General features: G+C 31.4%; 1 protein-coding gene across 2 annotated transcripts in view; it reads right to left on the reverse strand.

The window, feature by feature from the left end:
- LOC119608965 (serine/threonine-protein kinase grp) overlaps positions 1-10,000 on the reverse strand; it is a 63,339-nt gene that overhangs the window by 36,368 nt on the left and 16,971 nt on the right. The window lies entirely within an intron of this gene.

The raw sequence follows: 10,000 nt of genomic DNA on the forward strand, positions 1-10,000 counted from the left end.
CCTATAAATGACCACATTTAATATTGAACTTCTGAAACAAATTGAAGTTAATAAATAAATTAAATTTTTATTATAAATAATGATGATAAAGTGTGTTGAGGCAGGAATGGAAAATGGCAACCAAACTTTAGTGGCTGAACGTTGAAAAAACCACGAAAATATTTCAAGTTTAACTATTTGGTAAAAAAAACAACAATTTCGAAAAATTGTATACATATATACTTATAAATAAATGTACAACAAATGCATAACAACAACAAGAACAAGAAGTGTAAAGAGTATAGTGCAGTGTAGTGTGGCATAAGTTTGTGTATAAATTTTTGCTTTCCCTGAATCCAAACAATGATGACAAGGATAAAATAACAACAATACATTAGGTTGGCTCCAAAATGGAAATTTTAAAAAATTAAAATCTGGTTCATTCTGCCACAATATTTGTCAACATTTTTATTCTAACGTCTATATATGGTGAGCTAGATTAAAGGATAAAAAGGTTCTAAACTTATCCCGAAATATAGATGTCATGTATCAGTGTTTTAAACAACATTCTTCTCCCACTCCAATAAACGGGATAAGAGCAAGTTCGAAACTCTGCCCTGCGAGCTAACTCTTCCCTTGGTACCACATTATATGGCTCTTTGGTTCGATAACAGGTCAAATCATTCCAAGGATAGGTACCACATTATATGGCTCTTTGATTCGACCACAGGTCAAATCATTCTAAGGATAGGCCAGGGTATATATTTGACCCTCTAGTCCAGACTAGAAATACTGGTCCTCTTTTCCTCCCAGATTGCAATTAATATTCACCCCTATCGTCAAATCAACATTTCACGTGAAATATGTTCCATTTACACTTTTTTCGTTCACTAACTTTTTTGTCGTGAAAAAAAAAAATTCCACTGTTGTGAAATTTGTTGATGGAATTTTGTAAACATTGAACAGCTGTTACATACAATTCAACTATTGTGAATGAATTGTTCACAACAAGTTAACGATAGCAATTTTCCCTATGAGGGGAATGAAAATTTCAAGGGAACAAAAAATTCACTTTTATTGGCGATAGGGGTGATTATAAAAGATTCAAAAAGTACCAGTTGAAGAACGAAAAAGTACCAAAAATAATCACTTCTATAGATTTTCATTCCATCAGGATGATCCTGAGCTAGTTTGATTTTATATTTCATTGTTCAAACAAGTAGGAAAGTATTATCGGGCATGGCCGACGATATGAAAGTGGTTCTGAGTCGATCGGTGTATTTAAAGGTGGGTGCACAAACGCATAATACCCTTCCCACTATCGTAGTGTAGGGTATAAAAAGTACTAATTGATTGACGAAAAAGTACCAGAAACTACACTTTTTCATTTTGCGTTTCTAGTTTCATGTTAAAAAAAACATTGAAAAAGTACCTCTTGAAGAACTTAAAAGTACCAAAATATTCACTTCTATAGATTATCATTCTATCAGGATCGTATATGTCTGATTTTATGTTTCAAGTTTCAATGATTCAGAAAATCAAAAAAGTATCAAAGATGAGAAAGTACCAGAAACTCCGCATTTATACTTTTTGATTCAATCAGTATGTCATATTAGTATTTCATAAAAGATTCCAAAAAAGTACCAGTAGAAGAACGAAAAAGTACCAATATATTCACTTCTATAGATTTTCATTCCATCATAAAAACCAAAATGTACCAGTTGAAAACGAAAAAGTATCAGAAATAATTTCCTAACACATTTTCATTCACTCCGGATTCTGAATGTTAAATTTTATGTCTCTATGTTTAAAATTATACGAAATTCAAAAAGTACCTTTTGAAAAAAGAAAAAGTACCAAAAAGTCCGCTCTTATAGGTTTTCATTTACTCCGGCCTCTACATGCTTACTATCATGTTTTTATGTTCTATATTATAGATAACTCAAAAAGTATCATTTAAACGAAAAAGTACCAAACAAAATAGACCTTGGTACGAGAATTAAAAGTAACACCCCATTAGCATATTTTATTTTTCAAAATTTTTTCACTCTCAATTTTCCATCTCTGATATTGTTACTAACAAAACAATAACAATATACAGCTTCATAGGAAACATGTTGTTACTGCTTATATATCCATTATATATGGACCGATTTTTCTGATTTTAAATAGTGATAATCTCGAAAGCATGTCTAATCTATAAGGATCCTGAAAAAATATACATTCATATGTGAAACTCGAAAAAAATGCAAAAACCTAAAAAAGGAACTTTTTAACCCTTGACCCAGCTTACCAAATATGAACTATTTTGCGAGCTGTTTTAATTTTCGTAAGGAACTCTAACGGCACCATCCTAATGTACAATTTATGTATAATATACTATGAACCGACGAAGACAACAGCAACAACAATAATAACGAAATTATTTCCATTTCAATAAACATGATATCGAATGAACTTTTAGTGGTGGCTGTTGTTTGGCTTGTGTTTCACTTCTTTACAATTCAGTGAAATTTTCAATTTATACCAATATTTCAAACTTTTGGCATGGTCATGGTTTGTTATACTCTTTATAAATATGTATTCCATGTTTTCTTATCCTTTTTGGCCTTTTTTAATTCTATACAATATTTATCCTGCTACTACTACTACTACTATTAGGTATTACACTCATGGTTTGGTACTTTTTTGTTTGTATTTTGCACAAAAGCATGCGCAAATATGTCTAAAATCGTTAAAACAGGATAAAACAATATGGGAAAGTTTTATAATGGGCAAACACAAAAATGAGACATAATAAATCAGGAATAGGGAATATATACGGAGTACTAGAACATTGTAACGAAAAGGAACAAGCAAAAAAATAAATATATACACAATTTCATATACATATAAACAAGAACAATAAATTGAAGTTGGAGTTGGTAGTGGGTAGAATTTCATCATAATGAATGTGTATAACATATTATGGTTTCCATACAACATACATATCCTTACCACAGGAAAAGTAGTAGTAACAGTTGCTGTTGTAGTAGTAGTAGTAGCAAACAAGCTGGCATTGTGACTTTAAAAGTATAGGTCTAATGAAAGTCCTTAATATTAGGGTACATGGGGTAAAAATGAGTATTTAACATTTAATATGTTTTTAAAAATATACACAACAAACCAAAACATCAACCAACACACACTTTGTTTTTCATTGAATGTGTTTTAATAAAACTTTGAAAATTATTATAATCATAATAAATATAAAAAAAGGATATTAAGGTATTTGTTTTTGTGTTGTTTGTTTTTCTGTTTGTTTCGTTCATCTTATAGGAACACAATTTTTTGTACTTTTTTCTGTTTTTTTTTTTTTCTGTTTATTGTAAATGGACCACACCCATTTGTATTCTAAGGATTATTTTTCGTTATTAAAGAGAGTCATATTGGGAGCAGTAACCCTGTACTTTATGTATTTAGTGGGAACAAAATATTACAAAACTTTCTACAAGTAATACTAAATTTTCCCTTTTTTAATGACAGACACCGCTGATTGTAAGAAACAAAATCATGCAAGAGTCTTGTAACAAGATATTTTTATTACAAAACAAGAACTGCTTACCTTTCGCAATACGTAGAAGTAGTTAAGCACTGTAAGCAATAAAGAACTGTCGGGACTATAAAGTCAAAAATGTAGACTACTCTATAATCCTGACTATAGACTATTCTATAGTACAAAGAATACGCTATTGTAGGACTCCAACTGAACAAGAACTAGAACTGAACTAGAACTGAACAAGAACTGAACAAGAACTGAACAAGAACTGAACAAGAACTGAACAAGAACTGAACAAGAACTGAACAAGAACTGAACAAGAACTGAACTAGAACTGAACTAGAACTGAACTAGAACTGAACTAGAACTGAACTAGAACTGAACTAGAAATGAACTATACTGAACTTGAACTGAACTGAACTGGAACTGAACTAGAACTGAACTAGAACTGAACTAGAACTGAACTAAACTGAACGATAACTGAACTAGAACTGAACTAGAACTGAACTAGAACTGAACTAGAAACTGAACTAGAACTGAACTAGAACTGAACTAGAACTGAACTAGAAACTGAACTAGAACTGAACTAGAACTGACTAGAACTGAACTAGACACTGAACTAGAACTGAACTAGAACTGAACTAGAACTGAACTAGAACTGAACTAGAATGAACTAGAACCTAGAACTGACTAGAACTGAACTAGAACTGAACTAGAACTGAACTAGAACTGAACTAGAACTGAACTAGAACTGAACTAGAACTGACAGACTGAACTAGAACTGAACTAGAACTGAACTAGAACTGAACTAGAACTGAACTAGAACTGAACTAGAACTGATAGAATGACTAGAACTGAACTAGAACTGAAACTAGAACTGAACTAGAACTGAACTAGAACTGAACTAGAACTGAACTAGAACTGAACTAGAACTGAACTAGAACTGAACTAGAACTGAACTAGAACTGAACTAGAACTGAACTAGAACTGAACTAGAACTGAACTAGAACTGAACTAGAACTGAACTAGAACTGAACTAGAACTGAACTAGAACTGAACTAGAACTGAACTAGACCTGAACTAGAACTGAACTAGAACTGAACTAGAACTGAACTAGAACTGAACTAGAACTGAACTAGAACTGAACTAGAACTGAACTAGAACTGAACTAGAACTGAACTAGAACTGAACTAGAACTGAACTAGAACTGAACTAGAACTGAACTAGAACTGAACGAAAACTGAACTAGAACTGAACTGGAACAGGGACTTCGTATTAAAGCGTGATAAGTAGTAGTTTGATTAAATCCTTAGATTGTAGTTTTTAAAATGTAATCAAAATACAACACTTTCTTTTAAATCTTCACATAATATCTTTACAGGGAAAAATATACCGTGTCATATTACATGAACTTTAACATTTAAGGTTTTAATCACTTTTATTATGTGTAAAATTTAATACCTAAATGACGAAATTAAAGACAAACAACTTGGTTATAAAAACATATTCAAACATACATACATTTGTACATATTTCTAGAAACTGATGTACGTATTTAGTACTTGCGTTACTTTTATAAAATTTTTCCTTTTTGCTTTTTAATTTTTTTGGTCTGAAATCAAGCTGGGATATTTATGAATTTATGAATGTGAGAGTTTGTTATGCGAATACAAATAAAAAAGTATTATAAAATATAAATAAATATGTGGGGGAAAATCCCTAAGATTATACAACAGGGAATTTAATTTACATGCAAACACATTCAAACAGTATGTAACAAAATGTGTTGATAACAGTTTTGCAACATTATGAATCCGTTAATTTGTTTATTATTACTTTAGGATATATAAATTTAGTTTTCTTTAAGAGAGAATTTTTCTATAAAAGAAGTAGAAAAGTTGTTTCATTATTTATGTCTCCCACTGTATACATATGAATATAAGCATACATATTTAATATGTAAAATAAACATTATATTTATTTTATTTAGTTTTAAAAGAAATCTGAAACACAGTTACAGTAAATAATGTTTAAACAAATACAGTCGAAGAATTATTATAACCATAATAATAATAACTTAAATTTTATGTTGTTTTTTATACAAATATAGGGACAGGAAATTATAATAATAAAATTAAAATAATTCCTTTTAAAAGTAGTGCTATCCTCTTTGTATTCCTTTATAGACAGCATCTGGAAAAATAGTACTAAACTATTATACACAGGTACTTTTATAAATTTAAAAGTACCAAAAATTATAAGCTATACTTGTGTGATTTTGAGCTTAAGAAACTTTCTTGTAGCTAAAAGCAGGCCAAGCGCTTCAATTATGTTTATAAATTAGTAGTAGCACTTTAAATGTCGTTTGTTTAAAAAGTACTATTATAATAAAAGAATAATTGTCCTTTTTATCCCCCACCATCTCTACTCATCCGGCAGTCATTCTGCAAACCTTGTGTGTTTTATGTACATATTATTTTAAATTAGAAGTTATTTTATGAAGGCTTTATTTTAACAGGATAGTAAATAATTTAAATTAGCGCAGACAACCAAAACTATTTCGGAAATTATAATGAATTGTTGTGGCAATTTGTGAGTCTTTTCTAAACATTATAAATATCACAAAATGAATAAAATTGTTAGTTTAGAAGAAATTTTAGAACTCAAAAATTATTAACGTAAGTACAGTAAGACAGACTCTAACTAGAACTGAACTTGAATTGGAACTAGAACTGAACTAGAACTGAACTAGAACTGAACTAGACTGAACTAGAACTGAACTAGAACTGAACTAGAACTGAACTAGAACTGAACTAGAACTGAACTAGACTGAACTAGAACTGAACTAGAACTGAACTAGAACTGAACTAGAACTGAACTAGAACTGAACTAGAACTGAACTAGAACTGAACTAGAACTGAACTAGAACTGAACTAGAACTGAACTAGAACTGAACAGAACTGAACTAGAACTGAACTAGAACTGAACTAGAACTGAACTAGAACTGAACTAGAACTGAACTAGAACTGAACTAGACTGAACTAGAACTGACTAGAACTGAACTAGAACTGAACTAGAACTGAACTAGAACTGAACTAGAACTGAACTAGAACTGAACTAGAACTGAACTAGAACTGAACTTAGAAAAAAACTGAACTAGAACTGAACTAGAACTGAACTAGAACTGAACTAGAACTGAACTAGAACTGAACTAGAACTGAACTAGAACTGAACTAGAACTGAACTAGAACTGAACTAGAACTGAACTAGAACTGAACTAGAACTGAACTAGAACTGAACTAGAACTGAACTAGAACTGAACTAGAACTGAACTAGAACTGAACTAGAACTGAACTAGAACTGAACTAGAACTGAACTAGAACTGAACTAGAACTGAACTAGAACTGAACTAGAACTGAACTAGAACTGAACTAGAACTGAACTAGAACTGAACTAGAACTGAACTAGAACTGAACTAGAACTGAACTAGAACTGAACTAGATCTGAACTAGAACTGAACTAGAACTGAACTAGAACTGAACTAGAACTGAACTAGAACTGAACTAGAACTGAACTAGAACTGAACTAGAACTGAACTAGAACTGAACTAGAACTGAACTAGAACTGAACTAGAACTGAACTAGAACTGAACTAGAACTGAACTAGAACTGAACTAGAACTGAACTAGAACTGAACTAGAACTGAACTAGAACTGAACTAGAACTGAACTAGAACTGAACTAGAACTGAACTAGAACTGAACTAGAACTGAACTAGAACTGAACTAGAACTGAACTAGAACTGAACTAGAACTGAACTAGAACTGAACTAGAACTGAACTAGAACTGAACTAGAACTGAACTAGAACTGAACTAGAACTGAACTAGAACTGAACTAGAACTGAACTAGAACTGAACTAGAACTGAACTAGAACTGAACTAGAACTGAACTAGAACTGAACTAGAACTGAACTAGAACTGAACTAGAACTGAACTAGAACTGAACTAGAACTGAACTAGAACTGAACTAGAACTGAACTAGAACTGAACTAGAACTGAACTAGAACTGAACTAGAACTGAACTGAACTAGAACTGAACTAGAACTGAACTAGAACTGAACTAGAACTGAACTAGAACTGCACTAGAACTGAACTAAACTGAACTAGAACTGAACTAGAACTGAACTAGAACTGAACTAGAACTGAACTAGAACTGAACTAGAACTGAACTAGAACTGAACTAGAACTGAACTAGAACTGAACTAGAACTGAACTAGAACTGAACTAGAACTCAACTAGAACTGAATTAGAACTGAATTAGAACTGAATTAGAACTGAATTAGAACTGAACTAGAACTGAACTAGAACTGAACTAGAACTGAACTAGAACTGAACTAGAACTGAACTAGAACTGAACTAGAACTGAACTAGAACTGAACTAGAACTGAACTAGAACTGAACTAGAACTGAACTAGAACTGAACTAGAACTGAACTAGAACTGAACTAGAACTGAACTAGAACTAAACTAGAACTGAACTAGAACTGAACTAGAACTGAATAGAACTGAAAGAACTGAACTAGAACTGAACTAGAACTGAACTAGAACTAGAACTGAACTAGAACTGAACTAGAACTGAACTAGAACTGAACTAGAACTGAACTAGAACTGAACTAGAACTGAACTAGAACTGAACTAGAACGGAACTAGAACTGAACTAGAACTGAACTAGAACTGAACTAGAACTGAACTAGAACTGAACTAGAACTGAACTAGAACTGAACTAGAACTGAACTAGAACTGAACTAGAACTGAACTAGAACTGAACTAGAACTGAACTAGAACTGAACTAGAACTGAACTAGAACTGAACTAGAACTGAACTAGAACTGAACTAGAACTGACTAACTGAACTAGAACTGAACTAAACTGAACTAGAACTGAACTAGAACTGAACTAGAACTGAACTAGAACTGAACTAGAACTGAACTAGAACTGAACTAGAACTGAACTAGAACTGAACTAGTACTGAACTAGAACAGAACTATGAAATGTGGATTATATGTTTTCTTATACCATTCATAAAATAAGGTGATTCGAGTCCTACATTTTCAAATTTCTTTAGTGTTTGCGGTTAAATGGATGAAAAGTAGGGGTGGAGGGTGTTGCAGCAAAGTGTAATCTATTTTGTAATAGGGAAAAGAAATAACTGTTGCTACAAGAATAAAAGCAAACAAAAAAAACAAATCATTTATTTCATCATAACCCAAACTCATGTAATATTAACACAATGTTTTTGTTATATTTGTTCATTATATTAAGAGCAGTGATGGGGGCAAGGCACAATTATTATACATTTAAGTATAAAGCAGCAGAAATTGTAATTTAGTTGAAGACATTTTCAAAATATTGCAAACCAAGAATCTTTAATGAAGTATCATTTTTGTTTTTGTTAACCGTTTAACAGTTGGGGTTATAAGAAATACCCATCACTGCATTAAGCACACATAGAGCGCTTCTTAGTATATTCTCAATTACATTATTTTCTTATATTTTTTCTGTAATTTTAATGTGTTTTTTCTTAACATGTGTTGTTTTCGCCATTATATGGTGTTGATGATAATCATCATCATAATAATCTTTGTTATTATCGGAACAAATGGTTATAGTAAGTGCGATGACGATGTAGGGTGTTGCCAAATGATAATGCCTTCATAGCACAGCAACTAACAACATCTTTAACATCTTTAAAAACAAACCACAAACTTACACGCACGACAGAGGAAAATTTAGGAGCAATTAACATGGCTTTTAAATTTGATTTTTGTTGTTAAATTTGTAGGAAAACATTTACGCAGAGAGAGAGAGCTAGAGGGAGAGGGAGAGGCACATGAAAAATTAAAAAGTTTTTATAAATTATCAGCAAATGAGAAAAGTTTTTTGTGGCAAAATTGAGGTCTCGAAGGAGTCTGAAAAAAATTTTAGTAAGATAATTAGAATGAAGGGGAAGGAACTTTATGGTTATGAAAGAAAATTTGTAAGGTGGGGGGTTCGAGGTAGGTGGTGTTAGAAATTCTACAAAGTAATGGAGTTTAAGAGATATAATACATCTATCTATCTATCTATCTGTCTATCTATCTATCTATCTATCTATCTATCTATCTATCTTCTATCTATCTATCTATCTATCTATCTATCTATCTATCTATCTACTATCTATCTATCTATCTATCTATCTATCTATCTATCTATCTATCTATCTATCTATCTATCTATCTATCTATCTATCTATCTATCTATCTCTATCTATCTATCTATCTATCTATCTATCTATCTATCTATCTATCTATCTATCTATCTATCTATCTATCTATCTATCTATCTATCTATCTATCTATCTATCTATCTATCTATCTATCTATCTATCTATCTATCTATCTATCTATCTATCTATCTATCTATCTATCTATCTATCTATCTATCTATC

The sequence above is a fragment of the Lucilia sericata genome, unplaced genomic scaffold (genome assembly GCF_015586225.1).
Source record: "Lucilia sericata isolate MDLA Ls3-8-SP2 unplaced genomic scaffold, ASM1558622v1 Contig000904F_arrow, whole genome shotgun sequence".
Lineage (NCBI taxonomy): Eukaryota > Metazoa > Arthropoda > Insecta > Diptera > Calliphoridae > Lucilia > Lucilia sericata.